The sequence below is a fragment of the Notechis scutatus genome, chromosome 1 (genome assembly GCF_049901735.1).
Source record: "Notechis scutatus isolate UNSWTSFEM ecotype Mainland chromosome 1, rNotScu1.2, whole genome shotgun sequence".
In the NCBI taxonomy this organism is placed as follows: Eukaryota; Metazoa; Chordata; class Lepidosauria; order Squamata; family Elapidae; genus Notechis; species Notechis scutatus.
In genome coordinates this window covers 155,182,720-155,205,781 of record NC_142009.1, presented here as the reverse complement: position 1 = coordinate 155,205,781, position 23,062 = coordinate 155,182,720, and the positions used below count along the sequence as shown (strand labels likewise).

At 39.3% G+C, this 23,062-nt stretch overlaps 1 protein-coding gene across 7 annotated transcripts in view; it reads right to left on the bottom strand.

Annotated features, from left to right (window-relative positions):
- SERTAD2 (SERTA domain containing 2) overlaps positions 1-23,062 on the bottom strand; it is a 156,041-nt gene that overhangs the window by 7,686 nt on the left and 125,293 nt on the right. The window contains exon 1 of one of the 7 annotated variants that reach the window (XM_087949123.1): positions 21,951-21,970. The exons of the other annotated variants lie outside the window; for them this stretch is intronic. The gene's annotated coding sequence lies outside the window, so the exon portion shown is untranslated. Of the gene's footprint in view, positions 1-21,950; positions 21,971-23,062 lie in introns of those variants that run through there. 7 annotated transcript variants of the gene reach the window in all.

Genomic DNA, 23,062 nt, shown 5'->3' with positions numbered 1-23,062 from the left:
CCCACCTCAGTTCCACTGCACATGCATGTGCGCCTCCCGGCAACCAGCTGATTTGGGGGTATCTGCCGCACATGGGCAGGGGGAGGGGCACATGCAGAGGAAATGCATGTGCATGCGCAGGAGGGTGGGGGGAGTGGGGGAACGCGGGGTGTGTGTGTGCATGCATTGCATTATGGCTGCAGGCATGCATGCACTCGCACACACACTTTTTGGCACATGACGGCAAAAAGGTTAGCCATCACTGTTCTAACTCATAGCACCAATAATAATAATAATAATAATTACATGCTCAGGCATGGGTGGGTAACTCACTACTGCATTTCAGATCTTTTTGCCACCAAGCAATTTAACAAAAGCAGATCTTTTTCCTGAAAGCCTGCCAAGCAGGAAGAAATAGGGATATTATGAGAGGTATGTAGAGAAGAAGGTGTAAATGGGATGTCAAAGGAAAACAAAATGTATAAATGCTTTCTTTTTTGGCTTTACTATAAAGATTCGTTATTATTATTATTGATTTAGGTTACAGTCTATACTTGGCTATGGAAAGATGTATTGAAGGCTGCACTCCAAGACCATAGATAGGGCCATGGCAAAAAATAGACTCGGTTTCATATGAAGATTACTTCCTAACCCAGTTAATAATTGTCCTCCTCTTTAAATTAAATAATATTAAATATAAAAATAATCACTTAGCAACATGTTTTGAAGGTGACAACCAATATTTTCAGGGCTACTTATAACTTTAGGGCTCCTTCCCTACCATTTGCTTTAGCTTCTCCTTCCTTAGTACATTCTCCCTCTCCCCAATAAATTACATCCAAGGAATAAGTAAAAAAGACACCCATTCAGGAAGTCCCTAAATAGCAATAGGCTTACATACTGCTTCACAGTGCTTTACAGGCCTTTCTCAGTGGTCAGCATATTGTCCCCCACAATCTGGGTCCTCATTTTACCCACCTCAGAAGAGTGAAAGGCTGAGTCAACCTTGAGTAAGTGAGGATCGAACTCCTGGCAGTGAGCTGAATTAGCCTGCGATACTGCATTTTAACCACTGGGCCACCACAGCTCTAATACAATGACACTCCAACTATTGTATCATAAATAATAAATAATTGCTAATTAAAAACCACACTCCTGTGACACACACAACAGCAGAAATGCTCAAGAAGTTCAAATCTTCAAATGCAAATGAAATGTGAGAGTCCATCTGAATTCGTGGCTTTCTTGAATGTCACACGAGAGCAAGAGCAGGAAATGCCTTTCACATTATGGCCACATGTCAGAGCCAGCTACAGTGTGAATGTAAAATAGCCCTGGAGGTTCCAGGCCTGGCCCGTTCTATATTCCCCCCATCAGTCTTTTAACAAATTGGTCATATAAAATGAAGGAATTTTCCAGCTCCGAGAGTTACGGAGAGAGAGAGAATGCTGGACTGAACCTGGTTTCTATTAAGACAGCAGGAGTTTTTCTGTGATGATTATGGAATGGGGTTTCTTTTTCTAGCCTGGTTCTGCTAAAACTGCACATCACTGCCCCATGATATTGAAGGAGCCCCTATGCCCCTCCCTGGCCCGTGACTCAGGAAGTGAAACACTGGGGAAACTGGCAAGGATGCCCTCTGAAACAACAGGACCTCAAAATCAATCCATGTGAACACCCATCACTGAATTAATTCTAAATATCAGTAGGAGTTACTTGGGGATTTTATGTTCTTCATGTTCTTTTGTATATAGCCACAAAAGAAGGACTATGTTGCACCTCATAAAAAGTTTACAGGGGCAAGAAGCAGGTGCCTCTATCTGCATTGTACCACAACACCCAAAACCAGCAGGTGTTTAATAGTAGGTTTATAACTGATGCAAAATGTCTAACAACTTTAAAAGTTCCCCAGAACCAGTGAAATAATCCATAGCAGGAGTACCATGCAACTACCCAACCTACTCATCTTCGGGGGAGATGAGTTGCCCTACCGAGATAAGGTGGACCGGTTGCTTTCATGGTGTGGAGACAATCACTTGGTCCTCAACACCAATAAGACCAAGGAGCTTATAGTGGGTTATAGAAGGAACAGATCAGACATCCAGCCCTTGCTTATCAATGGAGACCGAGTGGAGCAAGTGGCCAGTTTTAAGTTTCTGGGTGTTACCCTAAAAGAGGACCTGACCTGGGGTGCCCACATTGCAGCCCTGATCAAAAGAACCCAGCAGAAATTATACTACCTGAGACTTCTCAGAAAAACAACAACTGAATGGAAAACTCCTGATGACCTTCTACTGCTGCACCATAGAGAGCATTTTAACATACTGCAACCTCTGTATGGTTTGCCAATTGCACAGCAGCAGATAGGAAAGCACTCCAGAGGGTTAATGTCATTGCCCAGAAGATCATTGGTTGCCCTCTCCCCTCTTTGGAGGAGCTTTATAGCTCCCGCTGTCTTAAGAAAGTTCGAAACATTCTCAAAGATCCATCTCAACCTGGGCACCCTTTTTTTGAACTATTACCATCTGGCAGACGGTACAGGATAATAAAAACAAGGATAAATAGGCTGAAAAACAGCTTCTAACCCAGAGCAGTAGCTCTTTTGAATTCTGCTGTATAGTGCAGTGTTGGTGTGGTGTTGGGTGGTTTCTGGTTCAATGTGTGAAAGGTGAAGGATGTGTTTATGTTTATTTTCATGGTCATGGTCATGTGCACTGAAGATGGTGTTTGATTTCGTTGTACGAGGTGCAATGACAATAAAGCAAACTAAAACTAACTAATCAAATAAATAAGAATCATGAACCTTCCCATCCTCTGCTTCACTATCTAATTTCAGTTTGCTATGAAGATATATCAATAAATCACCTATGAGATCACCACTTCTTAAGGGCACATAGCACAGGTATGCAGCAGTCTTTAAATCTATAATACTCCTATGCACACAATCCTAAATTTGGATCCAGTGTGTATATGAAACTTTTGTCATAATAAAAAAGGAACAACTATGCAAACAATCAACATATTCAAGGGAATAAAATTCACATGGGCACAAGAAAACACCAACACCACACTACCCTTCCTGGATATCCTCATCAGCAGAGGGAATGATGGCAAATTAGAAACACAAGTCTATCATAAAACCACCCACACTAACCAAGTGATCCACCTCAAAAATGCTATCAGTGACAATGTTACCTTGGCAGGTAATGAACACCTGCATGAAAACAAACTCACAAAGCATCAAGGACTCCACAGTTCAACTGTGAATGCTACAGACATTCTTTTTCATTGGAACTTAAAAGGCACACAACATGCATGATTCTGAATTACTTGCCTACCCACTTAGCAGAGCCCTGGGTTTCTTTCCCATCTCAAATACAGCTGCCTACTTCATATGTGGTGGAATGTTTCTTAAGCTCCAACTATCACAGCTAGAACCCCTGGGCTGTTAAGTTTTTTTTTTTAAAAAAACTATCTCAACTGAATAAGCTACCTCAACCTTGGAACTGCAGCTGTAAAAGTTCTCTCTGGAATTATTCCAAAGCAGAAAATACAAGCACGCACAAAGCATTCCTTCAACTGCACACACCCGCACGTAGAATAGAAATGAAAATCATTATGAAAATGCTAACCTGATAGTATATAAGAAATACAAAATGTCTGTTGCAAGTAGAGGGGAGAATAACAAGGATGTTAACTGTAATATTTTTAGCACTGACTTATTAATTTTGTTGAGATCTATAGGCTTCTTTTCAATTAAAAACTCTTCACAAAGCAATTTATAAATTAAGCATGCAAAAGCTGAGTCAATGCTGAACTGAACAACAACAAATGAAAAATAACATCCATTCCACATATCTGGGACCAACACAGATAAGAGGCTCTAGGTCAGGGGTGTCACACTTGATTTCATTGAGGGCCGCATCAGGGTTGTGCTTGACCTCGGGCAAAGTGGGCATGGCCAGGGTGGGCATGACCAGTTCAACGGCATTTATGTTGGGGGCGCCTGTGGGATCCCGAACACTCTGCCTGCGTAAACGGGTTCCCAAGCTCAGTTTTTGGCTGCAATGGCCTCCTGCAACCCTCTTTGTCAGTGAAAATGGAACTCAGTGAGGGCCACCCATGGTCTTTTGCAAGCTCCATTTTTGACTGCGACAGCCCATTGCCCTCCCGAGCTTCGCTTTCACTGGCAGAAGGCCGATCCTTTGTTGTTTCCAGGGTGTCCCCACAGGCCAAATCTAAGCACCAATGGGCTGGATATTGGCCACGGGCCTTGAGTTTGACACCCCTGCTCTAGGTGTAGAACAGATTTTATTGCTCTTATGGAATATGCAAAAAAAGAGTTAAGATTCTAACTCTTATCATTTCATTCATACAACTTAATATTCCTACAATCTTAATATTTCTACATAGAAATCAAAAATAGTGTCAGTTACAGTTTTGGACTGACTTGCTCATACTCTATTCATTCAATAGAGTAACAACCTTCACTGGGTAGAGAACCAAGAATCTACTTTACAAACCTAAGGTATTTTAGACTGTACAGCATTAACACATGACAGTACTAACTTTTATATATTAGATTTTTTTTAAAAAAAAAAAAAGGTAAAGGGGTCCCCATAGTCAAGACTGACTTTAAAGGGCAATGCTCATCTCCATTTCTTAAGCCAAAGAGCCAACAGTCATGTAGCCAGCAGGACATCATGTTGCAGCACAGACCGTATGGCAAAACATGGAACAGAAAACACTGTTACCTTCCTATATGTTTTTATTATAAATAATATTCCAATTTTATTCTGGGGCTGGATGTGCTCTAAGTGGTTCAGGGTGAAATTGATCTACATTTCAAATTCATATTCTAGGTGAACAAATCAGATCCCGCCATGATCAGTTAAAGATGTTGGATGTTACCAAGTTCTCACTGAGTCAATGATTGAATTTCTGACATCCTATTCTACACAGAATTTGGCTCACTATAAAAAAAAAGTAGGAACGTTGCTTCTTCTTTAATTAAAAGTGGGGAAAGGGCTGTATTATTTTATGGAACCTTGAATATGGGGTGAAGGTGAGCGAGCAGTTATCTCAGTTACTGGAAAGACCAAAGTGGAGAGAGTGAACACTGAATGGCTTGGAACGGGTAGATTAGATTAGACTGAAAAATAATGGACCAAAGGGCCTCTCCCCAAACTTAAGAGTTGTAAGCAGATGGATGATATCACATTGATCATGTTTTCAGTCTGAGATAGTGAGAATATTTAGGCTGAAGTTGGAAGGATTTCCTGTTAAGATAGTCAGCCGTTGTGGCTGAGCATACTTTACCTTAGTTCAATCAATTCACAAGGTTGTTGTTACTGCAATGAAAAACTGGGGAAGGAAGTGTCCTTGATTTCTCAGAAGAAAATTGGGAAAAACCTAAGAAGCAACTTCATTATTTGATGGACTTGAAAAATATCATAGGTCTCCTGCAGAATGTTGTGTAAATATATGAGGGTATAATAAATAAGAACCAGTGTGTATTTAGCATAGCGGCACAGAAAATATTTTTGAATTCCATAACTCCCTGCTACCTACCCAAAACTTAATAAAATTCTTATTCAGGTCACAGAATGAACCACAATTTTAACAACAACAACAACAATTTGTTTTGCCAAAAGTAGGTTTTCTTTTTCTTTTCCAAAGTATTCAGCAACTGCTTCCTTTGTTTGGTTCCTGAATGTTCAACATCAGGACCATGCTTTAAAGTTGGAGCTGTTTTGCCATTAGCTTTTTGCAAAGTTTGCATTCATTCCTGGAGAAAAAGTAAGATGCATGAAGTTGTCTTCCATCATGCATTAGAAATGCTATTTATAAGGCGTGAATAGGGTGAGTAAAGATAAGATGCTGGATTCACAATCAAAATTCACTTGAGCTAGAGAAATGTTGTAAAATAAGGATACTTTTTTGTTTTAAAAAGATGACAAGGTTTTTTTTTATAATTTACTCTCTGTCTCTTCACGGGGTCATAGTCACGATGCCACAAAAATAAAAGTATGATTTTAAAAATGGGCTCAGCCAACTAGCAAAAACAATTGATATGGAATTTGGTAAACTGACAGACTATCAGACTAAAAATGTTTTTCATCAACTAGTAAAAAATGGAGGAGGAACAACTCAATCTCATGGGACAATTAATTATGTAATGCAGTCGTGACCACTGAGATGGTCCTTTCTTTTATCCCTGTGGAAAATCTGGTTCTGGGGGGCATTTACGGGCTTAATTGTTGTTTATCTGTAAGGATTTTCTCCTGCTTCCCCTGAGGCTTCTCGGTGAGGCAGAGCCACATCTGACAATTATGGTGCAGAATTTGGACCCCATATCAACCACCTGAGGAGAGATGATACAGGAAGAGAAGGCATCTATTTCCCCATTTTAAATGCACACAAAGTCTGATTCCAATGTCTGTTCTCCTAATACCCAAGGACAGTTTTTTGGGGGAAAGAAGTCAATAGCAGGAGAGGGAAGACATCTATTGGGGAGGGGAAGCGGAGAGGGAAGCAGAGCCCGAAAAATAGCCTGTGAGGTGGGAAAAAAGTGTTTGTCACTCTATGGGCATCAGAACCAGCATCAGAACCAGCATAATATAATGCCTGGTTGGAGATGGGTAAGAGCCCTGAGGATGCAACTCAAGAAAACCTTTAGTGAGACATAAAAAGGAGACATAACTTATTTGGGAAGAGGGGGGGAAATGTTGCGTAAGTACTTTGCATCTAAACTTTGGCTAAAGTATGTATAGGTCAGAAAGTAAAAATGCAGCTGTGGTGCAAGATTCTATACAGAATTTGGAGAGAAACCTGGATGGTTTCTGGCCATTACATACAACCAACTTCATTCTTTGTGGACATCACATTCCTATGTATGCATCTTTTTGCCTTTTATGTCAGTATTCAACAAGAGTACACAAAGATCACATGGCTTTACTTATTTCATTAAATATCAGTAATTCCAAAATTGAATAATTGAATCTGAATCCCTGAATATGCCAATCTACTCCTATATATGCTAATGTACAACCTGAGGAGGGAAGTGGGTTTATTTGCAATTGTTCTTGTTGGTTTGTTTAATCTTTCCTGAGGCAGAAACATGGAGAGAAGAAATACTCAGATATAACTCAGATATCAAAGGCAGATGTTTTAAATAAAGGAATGACATCTTTGGAAGATACATATGCAGTTAAGAACACTGTATCAAAAATACTATAAAGTCTTCTCTTGTAACACCTTGAACTAAAGACATACATATTTATAATGGTATATGTACCACCTCGTGGAGTTAACTGGCTTATATACAGTTCCTTGGTCAGGGAAGTCAAATGAGGAATTACAAGTTCAAACTATAGCAACTATATCATGATTAAAAATTTAATGTGCGAAAAATCATTACTGTGGCCTTTTATTCTCAGAAGAGCATATATATATATCCCTAAGTATTTTCTAATTAGGAGAAACAAAGGGCACTGTGGCACCCGAACAACCAACAAATTTAGTATGCCATACATTATTATGCCATACAGCAGTGGGCTCATGTCCACTGCTTCAGATGCAATTAGCAAACTGCTTTTCAAATTCTACTACAATTAATTCACAAAACAGCAAAAACTATAAATCTTCAGACAAATTCTGTATAGGAAGAAAAAGGTTGCTGTGGACTATATTAAGAATAAGAAAACTGCAACACTATTAGGTTTACTGACTTTATGAGAACATACTTTATCACAAGCATAGTTAGAATACATCTTTCCCATTTAACAAAAAGAAATCTGGAGGATTGATGCAAAAACAATCTGAAAACTGCTTTTAGCCAATGATGTCATGGAATGTGCCTTTAAAAAAAAGCCTCACTTCTTTCCTGCCTTTATGGTGAATCAAAATGTGGCAGATTTAACAGTGGCCTCTAATGTATGATTTATTCCTTCCTTCCTTGTTCTAATAGTAAGAGATGTTCCCTTCCCCCAATGGCACACTTCTTCCTTTGGCTTCAAATGGGTGTACTGCCAGCAAAAAAAACAAAGCACACAGATGCTAAGAAAGGATCCCGATCCTTGTTATTTTGTATTTGGGGTGAAAAATGGGCATGCTGGGATGAAATTTTTAAAACATTCTGATATGAATTTAAACGCTTGGTGGCATTTCTTGACAATGGTACAGAACAAACTTCACACCACCACATAATATTGGGAGTGACAGTGAATATATATTCCGGTGGAAGGTTAAGGGAGTGACTTCTCACTCCCAAATTCTCTTACAAAAAAGTCACCTTTGAAATGCTGGGGACCACCAGCTTTCCTTACAGAATCCCCTCATACAACAGCCGCAAATCCCCATGAAGCATTTTCACAGAGCTACAGCATGGAACAGCTGGATAGACTGGAGATAGTTTTCTGTGAGTTCACCTTAGCCATTCTCTGATTTTTCACATTTAATAGGTTATGCAGAGATTGCTTCATTATTAGATAAATAATTGCTGTACAAAACTAAACAATAATCTACATAGTCGTTGAATTAGATACTTTAATCCCTATGAATGGACATCCAATGCAGGTAACTTTATAATGGCAGCTTTGCCCTAATTTTTCATTGAGCTGGTTTTTAAATAGGACATAAAAAGTGCAGTACTTGGTAGTTAAGAGTTATTATATTCCTCCTCCTCCTCTTCCCCCCTCCCTCTCTCCTTTCATTTCTTTCTCTTGGAAGTTTTGATGGAAGGGAATCATCCACTTCTAATTTACAAGGCTGTTTGCTTTCAACGATCTGTTTTTTATTAAAATAAAAAGATACCATGCTGAAAATTATTCCTTTATCGCAACTGAGACAAAATAGAATTTTAAAAACGCTTTGCTTCCTGATATAAAGACAATTACAGTAACTGCAACTTCAAATGTTGCTTATAGAATTATACAGAAATAAGATACGGAGGTATCCAGAAAACAAACTGAGCAGGGAAATCTTAATTAATACTCCTCTGAATTGTCCCCTCTGTAAAAGGCCCTTTTGGGAAATTAGTCAAAGCATGCCTAATTATCTTTTAGCCAAAATATTCCTTTAAATTCCTTTTCAATGGCAGGTATCCAAAGAACTTCCCCAAATCTCAAAAACTCTTAAGGGATTTCTCCACTTCTTTTTTCTTTGAACAGCAGAACTTCTGTTTCCTATTCTGTAACCATATCCTGATTTTAAAAGCTGTCACTTCACTTAAGTTTGTTCAGAGTTCTTTCATCTAAGTTTGTGTTATTCCTATTGTCACACAGGGCGACTGTTCCTTCCTCTCTCTATGGCATGTCTTCAGAGTGATTACTACGGTCAATGTACAGTAGTTTTCTTGGCAAGAAATTTTTTTTTTAATTTTTTAATTTAATTAAAAAAAAATTTAATTAAAAATTAATTTAATTTTTTTTAACTTCCCAATGTATATTCCTGGAATCCTGGAAATCTCCTATTCAAGAACTAGCCAGGTCTGATCCTCCTTAGATTCCAAGCCCAGATGAGATTGTAACAGCCAGCTGTTAAGATCCCTTCCGAATGTTACAGGGTTAATATGAGATACACATGGGGTGGTGGTGGTGAAAAATGAAAATGAAGAAGGAACCTGAGAAGTACTGCTCCATGATGCAGAACCATTAAAAACTTTAAATGAAATTTGGTAAAAATAAAGAACAAATGTAAAGTCATAGCACATTTATAATAAAGGACTGTACTGTAGAAAAAGAAATGAAGCATAATCTCATAATGCTCCGAAATTATTTATGGAAAGAAGTAAAGAGAGAAAGAAAGAAAGAAGTAAATATTGAACTGCATGAAAAGCTGATTTTCAACATGTTAGACCAGTGGTCGCCAACCAGTAGAGGCTGGGGACCACTGGTGATCCACGAGAAAATTTTGGTGGTCCACAGAGAAATGTCACCCCCAAACACTCCCCAAAACAATTAATCCAGGCTGCACAGGAACACAAGGCTACGCTGCCCACATGGCCCAATGGGAACACAAGGCTTGCGTTGCTTGCATTACGAACACAAGATAGTGAGGGGAGGGGGGAAAGGGTGGAAGGGGGAACTTGCCCCACGTGCCTTGCCTGGCCATCGGGCTGCTTCTTTCTTCTTCTGCTTTTGGCTGCGTGCAAGGAAAACAGCAAAAGTCTTTCTTTCTCTCCCCCAAATTCCGCCAGAAATGAGTCTTTGGGACCCTGCAAGGCATCCTGCTCCAAGAGGCTACACCAGCACAACAAGTCTCACAAAGACTCATTTCTGGCAGAGTTTGGGGGAGAGAAAGAAAGACTTCTGCTGCTTCTGCTGCTTTCCTTGCATGAAGCCAAAAGTCTCTTTCTTTCTCTCCCCCTGAGAACGGAGCTGGAGACAGTATCCTGCGATCCCAAATAAAGAATGATCGATCGGTAGGAAAATGGGGTGGGGAATTTTCCTGCACACTTTTTTGGGGATTTTCCCAGGGTCTCTGGTCCGTGGGATTAAAAATTATGAGTTTGGTGGTCCCTAAGGTCCAAAAGGTTGGCGATCCCTGTGTTAAATGGAAACTTTTACACAAGGATTTTTTTTTTTAAATGTTTCTTTTGCAATGAAGCTAAATTCAGAATAGGTGATCCATTTGTGAACACAATTGCATGAGAAATTCCCTATTGGTTCAAAATCTTGACAGAGAGGAAATAGGACCGAAAAGCAAAAAAAAAACAACAACAACCCAAAAACCTTCCAACAATTAAATACATTTTTGTCTTATTTCAGTTGAAATGGAGGGTGTGATAGGCACCCTAATTAGAGCAAGAAATATTCCACAGAGGAAGAGCAAAAGATGCAGTTAATAACCTGACTTTCCCAGCATGCTAAGCCATAGTTTAGCAACTTTGAGGAAGCAACCGAGCTGGATTACTTCCTTACTTTACATTCAGATATGGCATGTGGGAAGCAATGATTCATTCTACTGAAGGATCTTACCAGATACAGCAAAAAATATTAAATTGTGCTAAGCATTTCCCAAATTTTGCTGTGAATAAGTTGCAAACAAATATTTCTAGACTCCCCATTTTGGGGAAATTAAAGTAAAATATAAATTGGTCCATCCTATCTGAGCCACGTGGCCCAGAATTTAATTCCGATGTCTCCAGGAAGGAGAAGCTGAATATTTTGCTGGTTTCTTTTTTTTTTAAAGGCCCGCCTTTATATCTATGAGGCCATATGAACTGCTTTCTCTGATTCATTCATCACATTCCTGCCATCTTCTCCTTGACTGGTTGAGCAGGAACTGGCACAAACATTTTTCAGCCCTCCTGACTTCCTGCTTCTTTTTTTATTGTAGCATTTCTGCAGGACTTCCTTTCTAGCTCAACGTTTTTCTCTGGATTTGTCCTCTGAAAAACAGCAAAACTATTAGCCAGCTGGGTTGCTGTTTCTGCTTTCTGTTTCTATTTCTCAGAAAAGAGAAAACAATTTTGACACCAACTCCTTCCTCCGGCCTTTTGCCTTGTTGCAAGGCCTTTTCTCTTTTGTGAATCAGGGAAAACAAGTTATTACAGTGCCAGGTAGAGCTCAGATTTCTGATTCTGAACACATTCACAGGAGATCCAAGACAGTTTGGGTGGCTTTTTTAATTTGATGGGAGTTTCACTTCTAACATTGGGTCAATTTCAATTAAACAGCCCAGTTTTTCTATCTTGAACAATTATTTTCTAATGTGCTAGTTTTCCTAGCTTGATTTTATGCGTTTCCCACATTATTTGGAAGTAATTCCAGAAAACATTATATTGATGAATTAATCCCATTAAAGTTCCATACAGTTAAGGATACAAAACCACCCTATCAAGTTTGGCGAGCGATTTTGAAAATGCACGGTGGTCATTAAAATGCTTAAAATATATCAAATGCGGTCAGATTAAATTCTCAGGTATAATTTTTCACTATTTTTTAAAAAAAGTACACTTGGGGAAAAAAAGAGAAAAATACCTTAAAGTGGGCCTTTATGGAACCTATAAGTTTAGAAGCAACAACTTGTCCAGTTATTTCTTGACTGCTATCTTCAGATACTTGAATAAAAAGGACAGTGCAAATAGTTACTTCAAAAAGCAGTCTTAATTCTAATGAAAAAATATAGCAATTTTAAATTTCTATAAACAAAGCAATTGAATCTCAGTCAAAACACCAAAGCATACCTATTCAGTTTGCAATACACCTCGAGAGCATTAGCTAAAGTAGACTTTAGTTTGCAGCCAACTAGGAACATGGCAATAAATAATAATATAAGTGTTAAAACCAGTATTCGCTCCCCCAAAATACTTTGTTTGCGATCTTTATATGTCTATGTAGAAATAAATCCCATTAAATTAAATGGGACCTAAACCCGGGTTAAGTGAACATAGGACTGTAAAAAGAAATACTCATTTTAATCATCACTGGAAACAGGTATTAGAGCTCAAAAAGATGTAAAAAGAAAAAAAAAACCCACAGAAAAAGTCACATGATTAAGGAGCTGGAGGAGCTCCCTTATAAAAGAAACACTACAGTACCTTGGATTTCTTTCTTTCATTTTTAAGGAAAGAACTGTGTTAGAAACCAGGAAACAAGTTGGAGGTACATAAAATCATGAATAGTAAATAAACTTAGCAAAAAGAGAGCTTTCTCTTTCTCTCAATGTGAGAAACATGGCAAAGAGAGATGCTGCCTGGGGAATGGTCAGATAAAGGTGAGCCTAGCCTGCAGTTGTATAATGGGCAGAGAAAGGGGCTCAGAAGGGACCTTCCCTGACTTCTCAGCTGTAAAGAAGCCTGAATAGGAGGTCTATGTACTTTCAGACTTACAAGATTCTAGTAATGTAGCCTTGAAATAAAGTAGAATTAGTTTGTCCAAATCGTATTTTCTATCTGGCGTACCTGGGGAATGTAGGTCACCTCTTAATACTGACTGTGGGGAGATTCAGACTGATAAAGGCAAGAAAGCACAGCATCTCTCTCTCTCTCTTGTTCTCTCATCTATTATATTTTTATCCTGCCCTTATTACTTCACAAGTAACTCAAGGCGGCAAACATCTTTCCTATTTTCCCCACAACAGCAACTTGTGAGGTGGGCTGGGTTGAGAGTGAGTTAACTGGTCCAAAGTCATGACCTCTTTAGTCAGTTTTGAAAGGGGACAGAACAAATTCATGGAGGTAGGGCCATCGATGATTACTGTTCTTGCTAGGTCTCGAATTGTGGGCAGAAGGCCTTGAATACCAGCAGCTAAAGAGCAAAAGTGGGGGAGAACACAGGTAATCCTGGACTTACAACCGGGGTGGGATTCAATTTTTTTAACAACCGGTTCTGTGGGCATGGCTTAGTTGGTGGTCATGACTTGGTGGTCATGTGACTGGCTGGGCGTGGCCAACTCAATATCACTCACATCGAGGCACGCGTCTCCTCGCCTGGCCTCTCATGATTGTGGGGATGCTGCAACAGTTGGAAGTGTGAAAAATGGTCATAAGTCACTTTTTTCAGTGCCATTGTAACTTTGAACGGTCACTCCACACAAGCAAAGTACCAGCAAAGGAAGGATAAAAACCTCCAGAGAAGTTCCTGAGACAGGAAGTCTAGTCCTGCCAAGAATGTAATAAGGGTTAATGGAGAGGCAATTTCTGTAAGCAACACCAGAATGTTTCCTTCCTGCCTTCCTTACAGGATTAGGCCAGTAATTTCTTCTAACAACCAGTTCTCCGAACTGCTTAGAATGTTAACAACCAGTTCTAGTGAATAGGTGCGAACTGGTAGAATCCCACCCCTGCTTACAACCATTTGCTTAGTGACTGTTTGAAGTTACAATGGCACTGAAAAAAGTGAGTTAGGGCCATTTTTAACATTGACAATCGTTGCAGCATCACATGACTGGCAAGTGCTTCATATTTATGACATCAGCACTGATCCAGGGCCATGTGGTTACTTTTTGCAAACTGACAAGCAAAATCAATGGAAAACCAAATTCACTTAACAACCATGTTACTAACTTAACAGCTGTGGCAAAGGAAGATTGTAAAATAGGGGAAAATCTCATTCTTGCTTTCCAACATCAATTTTTTGACTCAATTATGGTCGTAAGTTGAGGAGTACCCATATTGCTTTTCTATTTGTGAGCTTCCTGAAGGCATCCGGTTGGTTAGGATGATGCAGAATTCTGAACAAATACAGCAGAGCTCATTTTATGTTTATGTTTATGGCCCCTCACATTGAAGACAGCTGGCTACAACGTAGGACATACAGGTAATCCTTGACTTACAGCCACAGTTAAACCCAAAATTCCTGTTGGTGAGACAGTTGCTAAGTGACTTTTGCTTCCTTTTACAGCCTTTTTTGCCACAGTTATTAAGTGAATCACTGCAATTGTTAAGTTAGTAACACTTAAGCGAATCTCCTTTCTCCATTGACTTTGCTTGTCAGAAGGTTGCAAAAGGTGATTGCATGACCCTGGGATACTGCAACCATCGTAAATATGAGTAAGTCCCCAAGTGGCTGAATTCTGACCATGTGACCATGGGGATGCTGCAATGGTTGTAAATGTGTAAAATGATCATAAGGTTGAAAGTGCCGTTGTAACTTTGAATGGTCACTAAATGACCTGTTGTAAGTCGAGGACTATCTGTACTTCCTAAAATGGAATTAACCACCAGAAGTGGCTGGTACCAGCTGAAAATGTCTGATCCCTTTGTGTTTGCGGAAAGCAGTTCTGGAGTTGAAGTAGATCAGGGGTGTCAAACTCGCATTGTCACAGTGGCATCATGTGACATATTGGGACTTGTTCCCCTTCACGAACCTGGGCGTGGGCATGGCCTGCGCATATTTGGCCTGTGGGCCGCAAGTTTGATAGCCCTGAACTAGACTGTCCAGAAAGCTGGGAGGTAGAAAACTATTGTCTCAAAGGAAGCAAAGAGAAGTATGCCAATTCCAAGCCACCACCTAACTAAAGGGGATTTGTGGGGTGGTGAGTTAATCAGATAATATTGAAAATAATAGGCAAGCTCTAGTACAGGGGTCTCCAACCTTGACAATTTTAAGCTTGGTGGACTTCAACTCCCAGAATTCCCCAGCCAGTCTGGGAATTGAAGTCCTCCAGGCTAAAAGTTGCCACGGTTGGAGACCCTGTTCTAGTAGCAAGATTAATTCTATTCAAATAACAGGCAGCAAGACAATTGAGGAATTAAAAAACAGCAGCAATAAAATAAATAGAAGCAGGATCCCTGCCCAGCCAGTGAAAGTAGGAACAAACTTATGTTTTTGCTTCATTTTTTAGTATTAAAAAGTTACAAGGTTAAGCTCACAAACAATATTGATTTTGTGGATTGCACTAACAATAAACTGAATCTGTCAGTACAAAGGGCTTCACAGAAAGCTGGCATGTTAACAGCTTTACTACTAAGAGTCTGATGCACCTAAACCTGTGATAAAAATTTTGAAGTGTGTGTGTGTGGGAAAAAAAAAATCTGGGAATTCAACCTTCGCAAGGCCCTTAGTTGTACCAGTACAAAACTCCATCAATGCACTGTCTTACCAGTTGAGTTTGCCAAGTTTTTTTGTTTTTTGCTAAAGCCATTCTTCTCTACTCCTATGACAAGCCCTGAAATTTTCGTTTGCTTGAAGTCGTATCCTACGGAGACCAAATGAGAATGAATTTCCAAAGGCATACTCTGCAACATTTAACATATATCTGACCATGTGTAGATTTCTCCCCAATGAATATTTATTCCTGGATATGCCTTCTCAGTAGCTGCCTCAGAGGACATGATTACTAATCTTGAGATGACAGTGAGGTGAGTCAGAAACCCACCATTTGAAACCCCGACAGAGTTGCCATCCGAGGACAAAATAAACAGAAAAGGGAGCTATCTGTAGACTTTCAGGCAGGAAACACATTTGCCAGCAAAACCCGAACCAGTTTCCATTTTTGCGGGGCGAGATTATTCACTCCAGTGAGGTGGAGTATGAAGAGGAATTGTACTACCATTCCCAAATGTAACCCTTTATGTGGAAGCAGAGTCACTCAAGGTAAAGACCAGGGTATGATGAATACCTTCAATTTATGGCTGAAGATGACTTCCCACTATTTCCAATTGTTTTACAGCTACTTGGAAATGTGAAGCAATGCTAAATCAGAGTTTTGCTGTTGTTATGGATTGGATATAGATAAATAATCTCGTGTTCAAGCTACATGTTTACTTTTATGTTGCCATGGGGTAATGTATCATTACTATGTTGATGGTACCCAATTATAGATCTCTGCCCCTGGCAAATTAAGTGATGCTGTGGATGTCTTTCCCCAATGTCTGGAAGCTGTGAGGGTCTGGATGGGAAGCAACAAGCTTCTGTTGAACCATGACAAGAGAAGTGGCTTTCCTGGTTTCAGTTCTAGGATTATTCCATTGTTGGTGCTGTATGGGGTTGCAATGTTCCAGGCAGACCCAGTATACAATAATCTGGAGATCCTTCTGGATTCAAAATTCCTACTTGAAGAGCAGGTGGCAGTCATGGCTAGAAGGGGACTTTGCATCTCCCAATGGTTGGAGGTACCATTGTCAAATGGCCAGGATTAATACTATTCTCCTGCACTAGGCTATTCTTTCTGTATAGGGTTCTTGACTTATTCTTCCCATGGAAGCCTACGTTGCTTTTATGGCTTTTATGACTATCTAATGAATATGTCAGATAACAGATAATCAGAGTTGGAAGGGACCTTGTAGGTCATCTAGTCCAACCCCCTGCCCAAGCGGGAGACCCTACACCATTTCTGACAAATGGCAGTCCAATCTCTCCTTGAAAGTGATGGCGCTCCCACAACTTCCGAGGGCAAGCTGTTCCATTGGTTGATTGTTCTCACTGTCAGAAAGTTTCTCCTTGTTTCCAGGTTAAATCTCTCCTTGTTCAGTTTCCATCCATTATTCCTTGTCTGACCTACAGGCGCTTTAGAAAATAGCTTGACCCCTTCCTCCCTCTGGCAGCCCCTCAAATATTGGAAGACCGCTATCATGTCTCCCCTGGTCCTTCTCTTTACTAGACTAACCAAGCCCAGTTCCTGCAACCGTTCATTGTATGTTTTAGCCTCCAGTACCCCAATGTTAGCAATATCCCTACACAAAATACCCTTTGGTCTAAGTTACTCATATTCTAATAATATGCAAGTTAGACTACTATAATGAAGAGTTAAAAATGGGTAATTATTGCAAATTACAATTATGGTAACTGCTATATTGTAATGCCAATTCATATTATGCCAGTAGCTCATCAAGGATGTCCATGGTGTACATTTTGCCATAAAGCTGAGATAGGGACTGCAACTATGTGATTAAAGTCCTATCCTCCTTTTTCATATGTCATGTTTGTAACCCATATAAAGAGGGTCCAGTGCTCACATGCAATCACTATCTTCATTTTTTAAAAACCATCCAGAGATCATATAGAGGACTCTTATTTAGTGAATCAATAACCTGGACACTCTTCAGTGGCTCAATAACCTAAAGTTGTTACTAAGGAGAACAACATTTCTGCCATTCTACCTTTTTTTTAAAAAAAATATTTCATTCCATTTATACTCACTTTTATCTCATATTTCAGCATCAGTTGCTTGGCCAGAAGTTTACAATTTCTCTAGATTTCTTCATCTTTTTTGGACTTGAATTGCTTCTTTAATGTCGCTCACATTTTAATTTGTTAGATCATTGATTTTTAAAAGCTGCCCTGACAACTTGATAGGGGAGTATAGAGTAGGAAAAAGTAATGCAGTCCAGAAATATGAAAATAAAATATGTATATTTGAACATGTGCATGGTAGGAGTCTCTGTGGCGCAGTGGTTAGAATGCAGTACTACAAGCTACTTCTGCAGCCAGCTGCCTGCAGTTTGGCAGTTCAAATCCCACCAGGCTCCAGGTTGACCAGGTTGACTTCCATCCTTCCAAGGTGGGTAAAATGAGGACCCAAATTGTTGGGGGCAATAGGCTGACTCCGTAAACCGCTTAGAGAGGGCTGTAAAGCACCGTAAAGTGGTATTTCAGTCTAAGTGCTATTGATGCTATTACTTCAAGGAAGTTTCAGCACTATGTAAAAAGAAGGATATTTGATACAAAGGTTGTTACTTTTTGCAACAGTCAAAAAGCCCAGAGATTTAAGTGTTATGGGGCTGCTGAGGTTGTAATCAAGCATCAATCATATAAAGGTATCCCTATATGTGAACTATTGAGTATACGTTCAAATTAGACATTTTAATGTTTTTAGTGTTTTAGTGTGTCAAATATTTAATTTTCTATATAATCCCTTCCTAAGTCCCTCTTAAGAACTGTCAGAAACTGCATTATTTATCAAGCTTATGTTTTTCTGAATTACAAAATTAGCCCTTTTTTCAGTTTAGCAAAATAGCTAAACTGAGAGGCAGGGAGCCAAAGCTTGCAGAATTTCCTTTATGCAAAGGATTGTCACTACAAAGATTTTGATGCTGCCAAAAACTACCCATTGGAGAGTCTGCTGTTTTATATTTTTCAAAACAAGCTGATTTTCCTCATTTTCTTCAGTATGGATGATAGGTGGAGTCAGAGGTTAATCCAACTGAAGCCAGATCGCACACAATGACCGAGAGCAAGCTTATAATCCCTAAAGAATACTTCATGCTGGCGGAAATTCAATTCACAAATATTGCTTTCAGAAGCCTTTTGAGGACTGGCCAGTAAATGTATATGAGCTACAGACTTATCAAGAGTTATTTACTGTTGTGAAAAATCAGGAATACTCAGTGACTGAAGACTCAAATTCACTAACAGGACACCAGAGGAGAAGATGGGATTCTTCTCCCTGCAGATCCTTTGTACCCTCTGAAACTCTTCTCAAAGGGTTGCACCAGAAGGAGACGAACAGACCAAAATAGGTTCTCTTCTGTTATGGGACAATCACACACAGTCCCACTTCTACTCATGATCAAAGCCACAACTTCTAGGACTTTTAAAACACGCCTTAAACTGGTCCATCAAAATAAGCTTTGTTTACCTGAAATTGGGTATCCAGATTAAGGAGCTGGAAAATGAACACATTGCAAAATAAATTAAAGATATTATATCTAAAGTAAGGATCACAATTTTCAGCTGATGGGCATCATGTCTTGATTTGGAGTCACCACACTGGAAATAAACCTAAAATGGCCCAATTCTCATCAAATCTCATTCAAGAAGCCAAAACGTTGGGGCATTTGACACGTTTATTTTTTAAAAATATGTTTTTAGAAGTCAGTAAAGACTACCAAATGGTGCTAGGGCCGAATGAGGCCCATGGGCCTTATGTTGCTGATTCCAATTCTAAATACAATAATCAAGGATGAAAATATCAATGTAATTTATTGGGGAGAGGGGTGTTAATTGAACTAATCTCTTTGAAGACAGTTAAAATGCCTTGCTTCTGAATCCTCATTTATTGGACTTGGTACCCACGTGGGATTTTTCCCCCCAGAGTAGTTTAGTTTATTATCATTGCACATTGTACAACTAAATTAAATACCATCTTCAGTGTACTATACAGTAGAATTCAAAAGAGCTACTGCCCTGGGATAGAAGCTGTTTTTCAACCTATTTGTCCTTGTTCTTATTATCCTGTACCGTCTGCCAGATGGTAATAGTTCAAAAAAAAGGGTTCCCAGGATGAGATGGATCTTTGAGAATGTTTTGAAATTTCTTAAGACAGCGGGAGCTATAAAGCTCTTCCAAAGAGGGGAGAGGGCAACCCATGATCTTCTGGGCAATGACATTAACCCTTTGAGTGCTTTCCTATCTGCCACTGTTCATTTGGCAAACCATACACAGGTGCAGTAAGTTAAGATACTCTCTATGGTGCAGCAGTAGAAGGTCACCAGCAGTTTTTCATTCAGTTGTTGTTTTCTGAGAAGTTTCAGGTAGTATAATCTCTGCTGGGCCCTTTTGACCAGTGCTGCAATGTGAGAACCCCAAGTCAGGTCCTCTTTTATGGTCACATCCAGAAACTTAAAACTGGCCACTTGCTCCACTCGGTCTCCATTGATAAGCAAGGGCTGGATGTCTGATCTGTTCCTTCTATAATCCACTATAAGCTCCTTGGTCTTATTGGTGTTGAGGACCAAGCTGTTGTCTCCACACCATGAAAGCAACCGGTTCACCTCACCATCTGCAAATTTAATAATAGTTATTACTAGTTGTTTCTCCTTATATGTATTGAACATTACCACGCTTGCATCCCGAGTTCAAATGCAAAGAAGAAGGAATTAAACATAACTGTGCGGACATAAATTAAATTACAAGTGTACATGGCTCTTTTAGTTTGCTTATTTAATTTTTAAGAAAACCTCATTTAGTCAAGAGAAACCCCACTTAAATTTTTACCATGTTCAGAGTGGGCTGAGAATAACAATAATAACAACAACAACTATAATAATATTGCTAGGTAACTATCATGATTTCTGCAAGCCAGGAGTTCTAATGTCTTAATAACAACATCCATATTAATTGGGAAGAAAAGGGAAGCCTTTTCCAACAAATAAGCAACACAATTATGCGGCAAGTCAATAGCGTAAGCCAGCTAACACTCCAGTTATATTTTGAAACTGTAATCTGATACTACTGTTTCCATCCTCTTGCCTTGCCAGCACTCCCTTGTTGCACACTGTACTATTTGAGGCCCAGAGGGCGAAGTGAGTGCTTGCTGTTTATTAATGATCAGACATTGCTCTGCAAAGCTGGCCAATTGAAGGGAGGGGGAATACCACATTACTTTCTCCAGAGTTGACTGAGCCTAGACTCAGAAGCTCTCACAATCAAATAATACCAAGCATGTTTCCTCTTCTCTCTGGTGTCCTCAACAAGATTTTACTGCATTAAAAGAGGGAAGAGATGTGGATAGATGCCACAATCTACACAGAGCAAGATGTGGCTTACTAAGATTTTGCAGAAAGAACATTTAAGGTGTAGTAGTCTGTAGTGTTGCCTGTTTGTTCAGGGTAACCCTCCTTTCACTTCCAAGAAGAGGTGCTTGTTTAATGGTTTTGACAAATTCCAGTCGGTTGACAGGACTATGTCAAATAAAGTGGAGAAGCCCTTCATTAAATATATACTTTGGAATAAATTACCACCTCATTCACTAATCCCCTGAAAGGGGACCAGAATGTGTACACTACAAGAGTGCTTATATACCTTGAAATACTAAAGTTCAGCAATAACTATTCAGCAATAACTATTAGAACTATTAAAATGGCACAGAGGAGTGAACAAGCTTTTGAACTCTTCAGAATTCTTCAGCAGGCTTGCTGGTACTGATGAAGACTAAGGGACAATTCAAAAGCTTGGGCCCCGTTTTGCGTTATTTGGCTTGTCCCTAAAAAAAAAACCCTCTTCCTCTAGCAGAGTGTCTTTTTTCTAACAAACCAAAGAGAAAAACTGATTTTAAAAAAAATATAAGGAGCATTAAAAGAATTGTGTTGCATTTTCTAATGCAAAATATGAATAAGCGTCTCTCCATTATTTTGGTAATCTATTAGAAATTGCACTAGAAAAATCAACTATGCTGATCGATAAAGTAACTGTTGGATGTTAGTGGTTAAAAGTGCTGGCTTAGTAACCAGAAGGTCAAGAGTTCTAGGCATAAAAGCCAGCTGGGTGTGCCTGGGTCAGTTACCTTCTTTCAGCCCAACTCACCTCACAGGGTTGTTGCGCGGGGGGGAGCAAGAGGGAGTATTAGCTAATAATAAATGCAGGATATAAATGGAGATCCACTAAAATTAATAGGATCTAATGAGAAACAGAACAGCAAAAACATAATTTTGGCTCAAAAAGGAGCAGAGAGAGAAATGTTTTTAAATCAAATTCATTGTTAAGAGTTTCATCTTGTGCATATTATATTTTAAATCGACATAACACACTTTTGAAGCTGTGACTAGAATACGAAAAAAATAAATGTAGAAATTTTATACTTACTGTTGTTCTTATCATGTTATGAAGCTGGTAGTAGCTGACCATCAAGAATAAAACTGGACTGTTGCTACTTTGGTTTTAGAAATATAATTTTGTACTTGTTCGCTCCTTGTTTAAAGTTTTACTGAGCCACTGGAGAAGAAAGTGCTTGTATATACAGTATGCAGCAGCGTGCATGTATCTGGACTAACCAGGCCTTCCCCCAGAAAATCTACACAGAAAATTTACAGAGATTTTCTTCTGTGTAATATTCTTCAAATACACATTTCTTTGATGAAAATGTTACAAATTAAACTGAATTTAATTTAATGTGGCAGTAGTGCAATGAAATTTGCTTGCCAAACATAAATCAAACTACACCACACTGTTTACACAGAATTCAGACTTCTATGAAATTGTGTACCACATTTTATGGAAATTCTATTGTTTCTGAAATGAAAGATGAGCAACAATAGTTATCAAACTATTATTTGACTATGTGGGCACCCAAAACCATTTAAGATGTACATACTATGAAACTAAAGTCATACCCAATTTTGCCTTGTGATTGCTATAGAGCAACACTAAAGACAGTCTCCAACTTACAACTGTTTGTTTAGCGACCACTCAAAGGTAGAACAGCACTGAAAAAAGTGACTTAGGACTAGTCTTACAATGTACTTACAGCCATTGAAGCATCCTCACAGTCAGGATGATCAAAATTTGCAACTGGCATCTATTTACAACAGCTGTGGTGTTCCAGGATTATGTGATTGCCACTTATAACCTTCCCAGCCAACAAGCAAAGTCAGTGTGGCAAAGCCAGATTTGCCTAATAACAACACGATTGGTTCGTTTTAACAACTGTGGCAAAAAAAGTTTGCAAAACCAGACATGACTCACTTAACAACCATTTTGCTTAAAAAAAGAAATTCTGGTCCCAATGGTGGTTATAAGCCGAGAACTACCTACATCAGGGGTCGCCAACCTTTTGAACCTCAGGGACCAAACTCAATTTTAAATCCCGCGGACCACTAATATGAATTTTGACTGGCAGTGGCTTGCTGATGTTGGTGGGAAAGTCGGTCCCATATTCCAGAGCTGCAGTAGTCACAGGACTGGACCTTCGGTCATCC